Source organism: Drosophila elegans, unplaced genomic scaffold, assembly GCF_018152505.1.
Source record: "Drosophila elegans isolate 14027-0461.03 unplaced genomic scaffold, ASM1815250v1 contig_271, whole genome shotgun sequence".
Taxonomy (NCBI): Eukaryota; Metazoa; Arthropoda; class Insecta; order Diptera; family Drosophilidae; genus Drosophila; species Drosophila elegans.
In genome coordinates this window covers 603,273-617,456 of record NW_024545647.1, presented here as the reverse complement: position 1 = coordinate 617,456, position 14,184 = coordinate 603,273, and the positions used below count along the sequence as shown (strand labels likewise).

Below are 14,184 nucleotides of genomic sequence, written 5' to 3'. Positions count from 1 at the left end.
GAGAGGTTACCCTTGCCTATCCAGATTTCGGAAAAGAATTTCAATTGACTACTGACGCTTCAAGTTACGCAATAGGCGCAGTATTGGAACAAAATCATAGGCCAATAACGTTCATTTCACGCACCCTGTCAAAGACTGAAGTGAACTACGCAACTAACGAAAGAGAGATGCTCGCGATCGTTTGGGCGCTCCAAAGTTTAAGACATTATCTTTACGGGTATTCAAAAGTGGTAATATACACGGATCACCAACCCTTGAGTTTTTCGAATAGCGTAAATAACCATAACGCTAAGCTTAAACGCTGGAGAGACCTCATTGGCGAGTATAACCACGAGATCAGGTACAAGCCCAGAGTAGCTAATGTGGTAGCGGACGCTTTGTCCCGGGCCCCCGCAGAAATTAATTCAATCAGCTCCTCAGCATCAGCCAATAGCGACGAAAGCTCGTCACACAACCTCATATTTTCAGTAGAAGCTCCAATTAACGTATTTAAAAAACAATTATTATTACTGACTGCCGATACAGATTCCTATAGCTTCAAAATGCCATTCCCAACATACCACAGACACATAATTAAACAAAAATCTTACACGGAAGAAAAACTTATTGCAATTTTAACTAGTAAACTTGATCCTAAGCTTATAAATGGAATCATTACATCCGAAGAGGTAATGGGAAAAATTCAAAACATTTACCCTACCTATTTTAAATCATACAAGGTAAGGTTTACTCAAAACGAAATAGACGACGTAACTTCGGAGTCCCAACAAAACGAAATAATTATCCTCGAGCATAAACGAGCCAATAGAGATGCAAAAGAGAACAAATTACAAATATTGAAGAATTATTTCTTTCCACAACTTACCAAGAAAATCCAAGCAATAGTTCAAGCCTGTCAAACTTGTAAAGAATCAAAATACGATAGACACCCCCCAAAAGGAGAAATCCAACCGACCCCTATTCCTAATTACCCAGGAGAAATAGTTCACATAGATATTTATATTACCGAAAAACATAGAGTCTTAACGGGAATTGACAAGTTTTCAAAATATGTTCAAGTAAAAATTTTAGAGTCAAGAGCATCTGAAGATATTAAAAATCCGTTGAGGGAAATGTTAATTGCTTTCGGTATGCCGAAATGGATAATAATGGACAACGAACGATCATTTGGCTCAGCAGCAATAAAGTTGATGTTAGAAGATGAACTCAAAATATCATTACACACCACCGCACCGTACGCATCGACAAGTAACGGACAAATAGAAAGGTTTCATTCAACCCTATCTGAAATCATGCGGTGTCTCAAAAAAGACAACGGGAGCATATCATTTGAAGATTTAATCTATAAAGCAGTTCAAGAATATAATAAATCGATACATTCTGTAACAAAAGAAAGACCCATAGACATATTTTTCAGAAGCACAATCTCTAGTTCAACAGAAGACATAGAAAAGAAACGAGAAGAAATAAAAAAGAAAATTAAAAATAAACAAACAGCCGACCTCGAATACCATAATCAAGGAAAAATATTACCAAAACTTTTTAAGCCAGGCGAAACTGTACATGTAAAAATAGATAAAAGATTAGGAACTAAACTTACATCTAGATACAAAACCGAGAAAGTAGCGGAAAATAGAACGACCACCATTAAAACACAAACCGGAAAAATCATACATAAAAATAATATAAGAACATAATTTTTCAGATTATTTTTACCAACATGCTTGGGAATAACTACAGTCCTCGACTATTCCAATTCACAGAACAATTCACGACTATCAGATCTTAGAAGACAAGATAAATGAGCAGCTAGAAAACAACAATAGACAAGTAGTAATTAACAGATTAATTAATCAGAAAATAAACCAAAAACTATAATTAAAATGCACTGGCCAATTACAATTAAGTTTGGCCAACGGCGACGGCGACCAAGAGCAGCAACCAATAATATGAAAGAACGTCAGCAGAAACATCAACAGCGGCAGAGACGGCGGCAGCGATGGAGCGACGCGTAGCTATAAAAATAATTGTTTAATCTAAGTAAGTTAGTTCTTAATCCAACTCAATAAAGGAAAGTTTGATTTTTTTATATAAAAATCATAACCAATCTTTTAACTTATATATATTTTTTTTAATTTTGAGTAATGCCTCTAATTATCGCAAATATGATGGACAAGTTTTTTTTCCAAGTCGTTTGCTTGACTTTGGAATCTTTTGAGTAGGCACTTATTTATATATAATTATAATTTATATAATTTTAAAAACACATTTGCTAACATTATAACTGCTATTATTATAAGCATTTTTTTCAGATTCGATCTTATTTACAACGTTTGCCGTTGAGTCCACCACTTTGGTGTCTACTAAACCCCTTTTGGGTGTTTTATAATATATGCCAATTATATATGTTTTTTTTATCGATTTATTATTAATGTGCCATGTATATTTTCTCATGAAGAAAAAATTGTTTTTTTTTTTATTGAATTTTTATTAATTTTGTTTAAATTTTTTAGAAATTTGTAATTTTTTATTTTGTTTCTACATGTTCTCATTTTTCGTATGGCTTTACGGACCATACTTCTAACTGGGCAGAAAGAGTTCCGCTCAGCTTTACAAAAATTATAATATATTATTAAAAAAAATATGCATCTCAGTGCAATTTAAAAATTATGCATCGCAGTGCAAATGGTATTAAAATATTTTTCCGGTGTTCCCTGCGTCAGCTGGTCGTCGCCGGCTTGGCATCGCTGACGCTCCTTCGAAGGCGCAAGTAACGGATTGCCCCTCGTGCTGTTGATTTGGCTGCTTCCGATAAAGTATCTTCTGGTGTTCTCCGCGTCAGCTGGTCGTCACCGGTTTGGTTTCCTTCGAAGGCGCAAGGGACGGGGTGCCTCTCACGCTTCTTGAGTTCTCTGCTGCTGTTGTCCCGAGCCTATGAGCTCATGAGCTATGATTTCCAACGTTAACCTTTCCGAGCACAATTTGTTCGATTTTTTTTTTTTCATTGTGTTGGTTATTGACGAGATGTCGAACTCTAACTCGTTCAACTCCTCGTCATAACCCCCATCAGTGACATATACTTGGTCGACTTGTTTAAGACCTACTATTTTTGTCCAATAAAATTCTAATTTCTGGACTCTAATCTCAAAAGTTGAAACATTGTCTAGCTTAATGTCTTCAAAAGTTTCTTTTAAGTATTCCCGTACCTGTACTATTGCCCTATCTAATTTATTGACAACTTTAGAACTACTGGCCTCTAAGTCAACTTCGTCAGCTTTGTTTAAAACCCTATTTATCCTATCTTTTATGTTTGAGAGATCTATCATCATTTTCTCATAATGATTCTTCTTGAAGTAGTCATGATCGACTACTCCAATTTGAACCAAAACCGAATGATTTTGAACATATTCGGACCTTAATTCTTCATACTGTTTCAAATATTCAAATGATAGACTAGGTAGCTCTTTAAGGGTATGAATTAGTTTTGTAATTTCTACTTGCCTTTTTATTAAGGTAATAGTTTCAGCGGACAGCATGGTTTTGACTTTAGTTTTGTATATGTATATATATAAAAATAAATTGCTTAATTAATTAATCACTTTTTTTGTTGTTGTAAGGCCACGAAAACGCCTCAAAATAAAATTGTTCGATGACAATTTATTATATTTTTTTTTTAATTTTTGAAAATTGCTTTAAACAATAAGGACTCTTATTTGTCCTTTTGCTTTAAAATTTATACCCTGTTTCTTACCATAAAGGGGAAAATAAGAGTCAATTAAGGTGCTGGCTTTCCTCTAAGTCTCTTACCACTGGTGGGGGAAAACTGTAGAGTTGCTCGTAGGACCAAAATGTTAAGGACAGTAAAGAAATACAACCTTTTTGTTTGAGTTCTGTATTGAAACTGTTTCATTTTATTTAAAACTTCTTGACAAGAAAACTTATGTGAAAATCTTATTCTAATCTTAGCTTTGGTCTACGCAGTGACCTAATCTTTTTAGTCTGGGCGGGGGACTTATTTATTTTGCCCCCCGCCCAAGAACTCTCGGTATTAGATAGCTCAAGTGGCCTGCTGTTACAGATTACAAGTGTATTTGAAAAGCTGAACCCTTGTCGGGTCCCAGATCGTAAATTATGGCTCTTGATCGACAGTTATACATGACATGTGCAGAGCTAATTAAATCTTAGACGTAATATTTATCACTGTTCGTCTGAACAATTATTATTATTATTATTATTATTATTATTATTATTATTATTATTATTATTATTATTATTATTATTATTATTATTATTATTATTATTATTATTATTATTATTATTATTATTATTATTATTATTATTATTATTATTATTATTATTATTATTATTATTATTATTATTATTATTATTATTATTATTATTATTATTATTATTATTATTATTATTATTTTTATTATTATAATTATTATTTCTTTTTGCGTTGTTATTATTATTGTAGTTACCTTTATTGACTCCGCCACGGTTGTTTCCTCTGTAATTTCCAAGACTAAATAGTTGTTGGTCCGTCATTTCCGTACTAAATTGTATATACTTCGTGATGCCATTATTCATTGCGTTAAAGTTACCATCTTCTAGTATTGATTTCAGTCTGCCATGCTCACAGTTTTCAACCATTGTGTTGATGGCTTCTTTTGTGCTGAACTTATTAGCATCGGTATACGAAGCTTCAAGTAGCTTTCGTAAATTATCTATTTCATTGGTACATTTTTCAGCAGTTTTTCCTTTCTGCGTTGTTTTAGTCATTTTAGCCTGTAGTACATCGGATGTTTCACCGACGACATTGGCTTCCAGCTTCGCAGTTATTGCCTTAATAGTGTCTTCATTTTGCGCCTTTAATAAGGTACAGCGTACTGTTTTCGTCTTGTTTACTTCGATAGCCAGGTGTTCAAATGGTCCATTTGTTAAGTCATACAATTTGACTGCTATTATGAATCTTCGTTGTCTCAATTTTTGGCCATTGAATTCGGGTATGACTCTTGATATATCTTTTATGTATGCCCGCTGGCCAATGGTTTCAACTTCCATTACCATAATGCTTGGTCTTAAGGCTTGGATTCTATTATATTCAGGTCTGAATCTTCAGTATCCTCTCACTGTGTTTTTGGTATGGTTAGATCATGTAAATCGGTTTCTTCTAACTTAGTTTCTTTCTCTACCTAAAAGTCGGAGCTTTCTTGCGTGTCTGACTCAGTTGGTTCAGGGTTATTGGATTCAAGTTCTTCACTTGGATCTATTGTCAGAGGGGTATTTATTGTTGGTATCCAATTTATACCTCTCTCTGACTGTTAATAAGTTCGAACGTAACTTGATCAATAACTTTGATACCTTTGACCAGTTCGTTTTACTTATTATTTTTCTACATGCACTAATATTCTAGCCTCATTAAAAAAGTCGACGAGTATTTTTGCATGTTTTCTGATTGTATCTTGTTGTATTGGCCTTTTTTGGCCTTTTATAGGGTTTAATAAATGCTTCTTTTATTTAATGGATATGGGTAATTAATTGATAATACAATTCCTTTTTGTGTTCTGGAGCAATGAATCATTGGTGAAATCTAACCTGAATAAATCAATATAACTGTATTCGAGCTCTAATATGCTCCTCGGGGTCGTTGAGACCAATTGTAGATTTCTATGTTGAAAATTTGGGGTTATCCTATAGACCTTTGAAATTGCTTTTAGAGTGTTCATTTTTAGTTATTAAAAAAAAAAAAAATAGAAGGATATTAGGAATTATTATAAGTTAAGTGAATATGTTAATATATATATAAGTTAACACCCAAAATAATACAATTTCTCAGACAGAGGAAATGAGTAAGCATTGATTGCACAACAAACAGCAAAGCAATGCCCTCAATAATAGAATTTCCCAAACCGAAGAAGAGAGCATTAATTGCACAACTAACAGCAAAGCAATGCTCTCAATAAAGTTCTAACGAACTTAGCTTGCACCTTTTGGTCAGCGATCGTGGGAATGCAGAATAGCCAATTTCCAAAGTTGATCGAACTCAACTTAGTGCATACAACAAAAACTATAATTAAAATGCACTGGCCAATTACAATTAAGTTTGGCCAACGGCGACGGCGACCAAGAGCAGCAACCAATAATATGAAAGAACGTCAGCAGAAACATCAACAGCGGCAGAGACGGCGGCAGCGATGGAGCGACGCGTAGCTATAAAAATAATTGTTTAATCTAAGTAAGTTAGTTCTTAATCCAACTCAATAAAGGAAAGTTTGATTTTTTTATACAAAAATCATAACCAATCTTTTAACTGGCGCCCGAACAGGGACCTGATTAAAATCGCGAAAGGATAACAAGTTCCGCGTCTCGCGAAGTTCAGAAAGTAAAAAATTCTGACGTTTCGTTTCAAACCTCCGCCTAATCAGTGAGAAGTAAAAAACCAAAAATACCGAGATTCGGAAGTGCAAAAGTGCCGTTTAAAAAACGCCGCAAATTGTCACTCCTGAAAAAAAAAAAACAGGACTTGTACCCGGTGGAATAATCAGGCCAAATTTTATCGCCGTGATCCCTTTAGTATCCGTTCGAAGGGAACGTGAATTAAGGTACAGAGAAGGCCCCTTAGTAAACTCACACTCAGGAGAGATCGTTGCAGAGTGGGATAAAACGGAATCTGCCGAGCCTGTCATCACGAGAGCACGCCGAGATATGTTACTACTGTAAGAATAGTTTTAAGCAATTTATTAACAAAAACATAAAAAATATTTAATCGAAAAATATTCAAAGAAGAAAAAGTTTTACCCAAATATAAAGTGTAGAAGACATATTTTAGTGAGTTAAAAAGAAAAAATCCAAAATATAGGGAAAATAAAAATTCCCACACAATAGTTACAAAGGTAATAAAAAATCGCACACCCTAATTCTTAGAAGACAACTTTCGAATTCTGAATAACTAAAATTAAAAAATTAAACTTTTCGCTGCTCATATATCCATACCCAAAATGACCGAACAAGATTTGGCAGACAGACTCGCGAATCTTACCGGACCCTCATCAGCCAGTTCCACACAAATAAACACACGAATCATGACCGAGAGGGACATTGAGGAAAAAATAAAAACAATCTTAGAGGCAAATCTCAGTAGACTAGTAAAGGAAATACTTAATCCAAATAAAGATTTTTCCAAATATACTGACCAAACAATTAAAAGAGAATAAACGCACAATCTTAGTGAGTTAGATAAATTACCAGACATTGTTCGGACACTTAGAGACTTTTCAGGAAACAAAAGTGAATATTCATCATGGAGGAAAAGTGTCGAGAGGGTGTTAAAAATCTATGAAAACAGAATTGGTTCACCAAAATATTATGGAATTCTTTTAGCAATCCGTAACAAAATTACTGGTCAAGCGGACGCAGTATTAAAATCATATAATACCCCCTTAGATTGGACAGCTATTTCAAAATGCCTAACAGCGCATTTCGCCGACAAGCGCGACTTAAAGACCTTAGAATATCAACTATATGCTCTTAACCAAGGTAACAATACTATAGATGAATATTATCAGGCAGTCTATCAACAATTATCACTAATTCTGAACCAAATTGGCAGCTTAGATGCCTCACAAGAAACTATACAATCTCTGACAGCCATGTATAGGGAAAAAGCCTTAGACACTTTTGTCAGAGGACTTAATGGAAACCTGGCACAATTGCTGGCCATTAAAGAACCACATGACATAGGACACGCTCTACATTTATGCAGTCTGCTAGAGAATCAAAATGCTAGGAATAACCAGACACCAAAAACTCCGTATTTAGGGAGGGCACCCATGCTACCACCTAAACCCCAACAACCATATCGGATGGTAGCCGTCAAACAAAATTTCCATCCGCACCTCTACCATAACCCAAACCAATCCGGAAAACCCCTAATTACTCAAACTAACCAATTCAAATCTTATAGTCAACCTTATACAAACCAATCCGGTGTAGTAGCGACCTATAGCATACCAAAACCTCCGCCACGACCACAACCGAAACCGGTACCTATGGACGTAGATCAGTCAGTTCGATCACGTCATATAAATTATATGAACAAACCAACAAATAATGATTATGCAGGGAAAAGACTTCTCAGCACCGCTAATGCCCCAAATAATAATAAGATGCCAAGACAGTTCCATATTCAACCAGAGACAGAAAGTAACGCGCAGCAAAATTCAGATGAAGCTTCATCAAGTTCAGAACAAGAGTATTATTAGTTGGCAGAAGAAAATAACGTTAACGAACTTCAGGAGGAATATGTATGGCAAAGCGATAACGAACAACAAGAATACATAGATATGTCAGAACTTTATTTTTTAGAATAAATCGTTCCTCACTACCTTACTTTAAAGTAACCACGGGGAACGGAAAAATTCTAAAATTCTTAATCGACACGGGCTCTAATCAAAATTATATTCAAAATCAATTAGTACCAAATCCAAAGCCAAATGAGAACACTTTTTCAGTTAGCTCAGTCGGTGGTAACAATAAAATAACACAACACGCAATTCTTAAGCTCGCTAATATTTCGGATACACCCATGAAATTCTTTTTACTAGACACCCTGAAAACCTTTCATGGTATCTTGGGCAATGACACAATGAAAAGACTAGGAGCAATAATAGATGTAAAAAATGATATATTAATTCTCGGAAATAAACGCAAAATTAAAATTCATCAACTAGCGACACAAGCAGTAAATACAATTGGACCGCAAGTCAGCCATATGACCGAGTCACAAAAATCAATAATAAAACTCCTCGTACAAAGCCACAAAATCCTCTTCGCAGATCCCGATTCAAAGTAAGCATACACAACTAAAGTAGTAGGTGAGATCAGAACTTCATCAGATTCTCCAGTTTACGGAAAACATTACCCATACCCAATATCACTCAAACAGGAGGTAGAAAAACAAATAACTGAGACGCTAAGAGATGGTATTATAAGACCTTCAAGATCACCATGTAATGCACCAGTCTGGGTAGTTCCGAAAAAGTCCGGCCAGTCCGAAGAAAAAAAGTACAGATTAGTAATTGATTATAGGAAACTTAATGAAGTTACTATCTCAGATCGGTATCCCACACCCGAAATTGGAGAAATTATTGCGCAGCTCGGGGACAACAAATATTTTTCGGTATTAGATCTCAAGAGCGGTTTTCATCAAATACCACTGAAAGATACGGACATAGAAAAAACAGCATTCGCGGTAAATGGCGGAAAATATGAATTTACGAGACTCCCATTCGGTTTGAAAAATTCCCCTTCCTTTTTTCAAAGAGCGTTAGACGACATATTGAGAGAATACATAGGGAAAATTTGCTATGTATACATTGATGATATTATAGTCTTTAGCAAAAACGAAGTGGAGCACGGCAAAAACTTGGAAAGAGTATTTTCAACGCTACAAAACGCAAATATGAGGGTTCAAATAGAGAAATGCCATTTTTTTAAAAACGAAGTAGACTTCTTGGGGTACACAATATCAGAAAATGGAGTAAAAACCAACATAGATAAAATAAAAGCGATTACAAAATTTCCAGTCCCAAAAACATTAAAAGATCTCCGTTCCTTTTTGGGCATGACAGGTTATTATAGGCGGTTCATAAAAGATTACGCCAAAATAGCAAAACCCCTAACCATAACGGATATCTAAGACCAAGTCAAGCAGAACTGCTATCAACTTGAGCAAAGATGCGATTACAGCATTCGAGAAACTTAAAAAATACTCTCGTCTCCAGAGAGGTTACCCTTGCCTATCCAGATTTCGGAAAAGAATTTCAATTGACTACTGACGCTTCAAGTTACGCAATAGGCGCAGTATTGGAACAAAATCATAGGCCAATAACGTTCATTTCACGCACCCTGTCAAAGACTGAAGAGAACTACGCAACTAACGAAAGAGAGATGCTCGCGATCGTTTGAGCGCTCCAAAGTTTAAGACATTATCTTTACGGGTATTCAAAAGTGGTAATATACACGGATCACCAACCCTTGAGTTTTTCGAATAGAGTAAATAACCATAACGCTAAGCTTAAACGCTGGAGAGACCTCATTGGCGAGTATAACCACGAGATCAGGTACAAGCCCGGAGTAGCTAATGTGGTAGCGGACGCTTTGTCCCGGGCCCCCGCAGAAATTAATTCAATCAGCTCCTCAGCATCAGCCAATAGCGACGAAAGCTCGTCACACAACCTCATATTTTCAGTAGAAGCTCCAATTAACGTATTTAAAAAACAATTATTATTACTGACTGCCGATACAGATTCCTATAGCTTCAAAATGCCATTCCCAACATACCACAGACACATAATTAAACAAAAATCTTACACGGAAGAAAAACTTATTGCAATTTTAACTAGTAAACTTGATCCTAAGCTTATAAATGGACTCATTACATCCGAAGAGGTAATGGGAAAAATTCAAAACATTTACCCTACCTATTTTAAATCATACAAGGTAAGGTTTACTCAAAACGAAATAGACGACGTAACTTCGGAGTCCCAACAAAACGAAATAATTATCCTCGAGCATAAACGAGCCAATAGAGATGCAAAAGAGAACAAATTACAAATATTGAAGAATTATTTCTTTCCACAACTTACCAAGAAAATCCAAGCAATAGTTCAAGCCTGTCAAACTTGTAAAGAATCAAAATACGATAGACACCCCCCAAAAGGAGAAATCCAACCGACCCCTATTCCTAATTACCCAGGAGAAATAGTTCACATAGATATTTATATTACCGAAAAACATAGAGTCTTAACGGGAATTGACAAGTTTTCAAAATATGTTCAAGTAAAAATTTTAGAGTCAAGAGCATCTGAAGATATAAAAAATCCGTTGAGGGAAATGTTAATTGCTTTCGGTATGCCGAAATGGATAATAATGGACAACGAACGATCATTTGGCTCAGCAGCAATAAAGTTGATGTTAGAAGATGAACTCAAAATATCATTACACACCACCGCACCGTACGCATCGACAAGTAACGGACAAATAGAAAGGTTTCATTCAACCCTATCTGAAATCATGCGGTGTCTCAAAAAAGACAACGGGAGCATATCATTTGAAGATTTAATCTTTAAAGCAGTTCAAGAATATAATAAATCGATACATTCTGTAACAAAAGAAAGACCCATAGACATATTTTTCAGAAGCACAATCTCTAGTTCAACAGAAGACATAGAAAAGAAACGAGAAGAAATAAAAAGAAAATTAAAAATAAACAAACAGCCGACCTCGAATACCATAATCAAGGAAAAATATTACCAAAACTTTTTAAGCCAGGCGAAACTGTACATGTAAAAATAGATAAAAGATTAGGAACTAAACTTACATCTAGATACAAAACCGAGAAAGTAGCGGAAAATAGAACGACCACCATTAAAACACAAACCGGAAAAATCATACATAAAAATAATATAAGAACATAATTTTTCAGATTATTTTTACCAACATGCTTGGGAATAACTACAGTCCTCGACTATTCCAATTCACAGAACAATTCACGACTATCAGATCTTAGAAGACAAGATAAATGAGCAGCTAGAAAACAACAATAGACAAGTAGTAATTAACAGATTAATTAATCAGAAAATAAACCAAAAACTATAATTAAAATGCACTGGCCAATTACAATTAAGTTTGGCCAACGGCGACGGCGACCAAGAGCAGCAACCAATAATATGAAAGAACGTCAGCAGAAACATCAACAGCGGCAGAGACGGCGGCAGCGATGGAGCGACGCGTAGCTATAAAAATAATTGTTTAATCTAAGTAAGTTAGTTCTTAATCCAACTCAATAAAGGAAAGTTTGATTTTTTTATATAAAAATCATAACCAATCTTTTAACTTATATATATTTTTTTTAATTTTGAGTAATGCCTCTAATTATCGCAAATATGATGGACAAGTTTTTTTTCCAAGTCGTTTGCTTGACTTTGGAATCTTTTGAGTAGGCACTTATTTATATATAATTATAATTTATATAATTTTAAAAACACATTTGCTAACATTATAACTGCTATTATTATAAGCATTTTTTTCAGATTCGATCTTATTTACAACGTTTGCCGTTGAGTCCACCACTTTGGTGTCTACTAAACCCCTTTTGGGTGTTTTATAATATATGCCAATTATATATGTTTTTTTATCGATTTATTATTAATGTGCCATGTATATTTTCTCATGAAGAAAAAATTGTTTTTTTTTTATTGAATTTTTATTAATTTTGTTTAAATTTTTTAGAAATTTGTAATTTTTTATTTTGTTTCTACATGTTCTCATTTTTCGTATGGCTTTACGGACCATACTTCTAACTGGGCAGAAAGAGTTCCGCTCAGCTTTACAAAAATTATAATATATTATTAAAAAAAATATGCATCTCAGTGCAATTTAAAAATTATGCATCGCAGTGCAAATGGTATTAAAATATTTTTCCGGTGTTCCCTGCGTCAGCTGGTCGTCGCCGGCTTGGCATCGCTGACGCTCCTTCGAAGGCGCAAGTAACGGATTGCCCCTCGTGCTGTTGATTTGGCTGCTTCCGATAAAGTATCTTCTGGTGTTCTCCGCGTCAGCTGGTCGTCACCGGTTTGGTTTCCTTCGAAGGCGCAAGGGACGGGGTGCCTCTCACGCTTCTTGAGTTCTCTGCTGCTGTTGTCCCGAGCCTATGAGCTCAGGGGGGGCCGGTCTTCGCACTGGTCTTCTTCATGCATATGTATTTGCATGCTGCGGTGTCTAGTGGTCCAGGGCAGTCGTCGGGCAGACGTCAGGTTTCTTCGGCAAAGGCTTTGGAGATGGTGATTTATTAGTTATTTTTTCATTTATAACTTTAATATTTGCTGAGTGAGTTGCGGTATTTGGCTTGCGTAGCTGTAGGCATTCTTTAAAAAAAATCAAGTTCAGCAGTTAATTTTTCTGCGACTGCCCATGTGGGCAGCGTATTTCTGTATAATAGCCACTTAATATGAGCTATTCTTTTATTTATCTTGCTTTTTGGCCTTCGCGTTTGCCCATTACTCGCACTCTACTCACTCAGACTTTTGATTTTTCCATCCTATTTGCCAGTTTTCCGGGCGGAATTCACTTTCCTCGGTAATGGTCAGCTTCTCTCTTTTCTCCTTTGTCAGTGTTCCAGGTGTTATTCTTCCATATATCATTGTTAGATCCATAAAGTATCCTCTTTGATCACAATCGAAACATCAAGTTAAGCAGGAGCGCGAGGTATTTGAACACGTGGTCCGTTCGTGTTCCAATTATGCCGATGCTAGCACTTTCGGTGTGTAGTCCAAGGCATAGCGATCGGTTGATATTTCGGCCACTTGGGTTTAAGACTGGGACATTTAGATTATGTAAACACTGCAACAAAGTACTCTTGGTACAGTGGGTATACAATATGTGTGCGCTACACCATTAACAAAAAATGATCTTAAGAAGACTGAATCTGCAATAAGCTTTTACAGTTATCGAATAATGCTTAGAGAGACTGATTTAATCACTTGCATTATTTTAGAGCTCTGTTTAATCAATTTTTGGTTGATATGAGTGCAAAAATGAAAACTGAACGGCTTAATTATTTTCGAGCAAATCGAAAAAAGTTAAGAGTAGAGTTACATACATCTTCAAGACGCTATAGGTAAGGGAGATGCAGATGTGACTTAACTTGGTCAGATGGTGATTTTACCTTCTACCTTTACAGACTCTCCTTGATTTATGCATGAAAAGACCTACGCTGCCATGACTTATGTTCGACATTATGGCCGACCTGATCTTTTTATAACATTTACCTGTAACCCTAAATCAGGATCGGCATGACCTGATATCTCGGGTCTTTCATTTAAAAGATAAAACATTAATGGCGCTGTTGGTTAAAAACCGATTGTTTTGTAAAGTACAGTGTTTTATGTATTCTAATAATTGGCAAAAACGTGGTCTGCACCATGTCCACTTACTTATTTGGTTGAAGACTAAAATTATGGCCAATCAAATCGAGTCGTACATTAGTGCTGAAATTCCTGATTTACAACAGGATCCCTTGCAATATTATATATATTTTATATATATATTAATTCGCCATGTATGATTGAAAGAAAATGAAAAAAAAATTCCCGAGATATTATGTTAAGGAAACTATTACAG

General features: G+C 35.3%; 1 protein-coding gene across 4 annotated transcripts in view; it reads left to right on the top strand.

Annotated features, from left to right (window-relative positions):
* The window catches only part of LOC108134775 (dnaJ homolog subfamily C member 16), a 412,650-nt gene that overhangs the window by 292,204 nt on the left and 106,262 nt on the right, over positions 1–14,184 (top strand). The window lies entirely within an intron of this gene.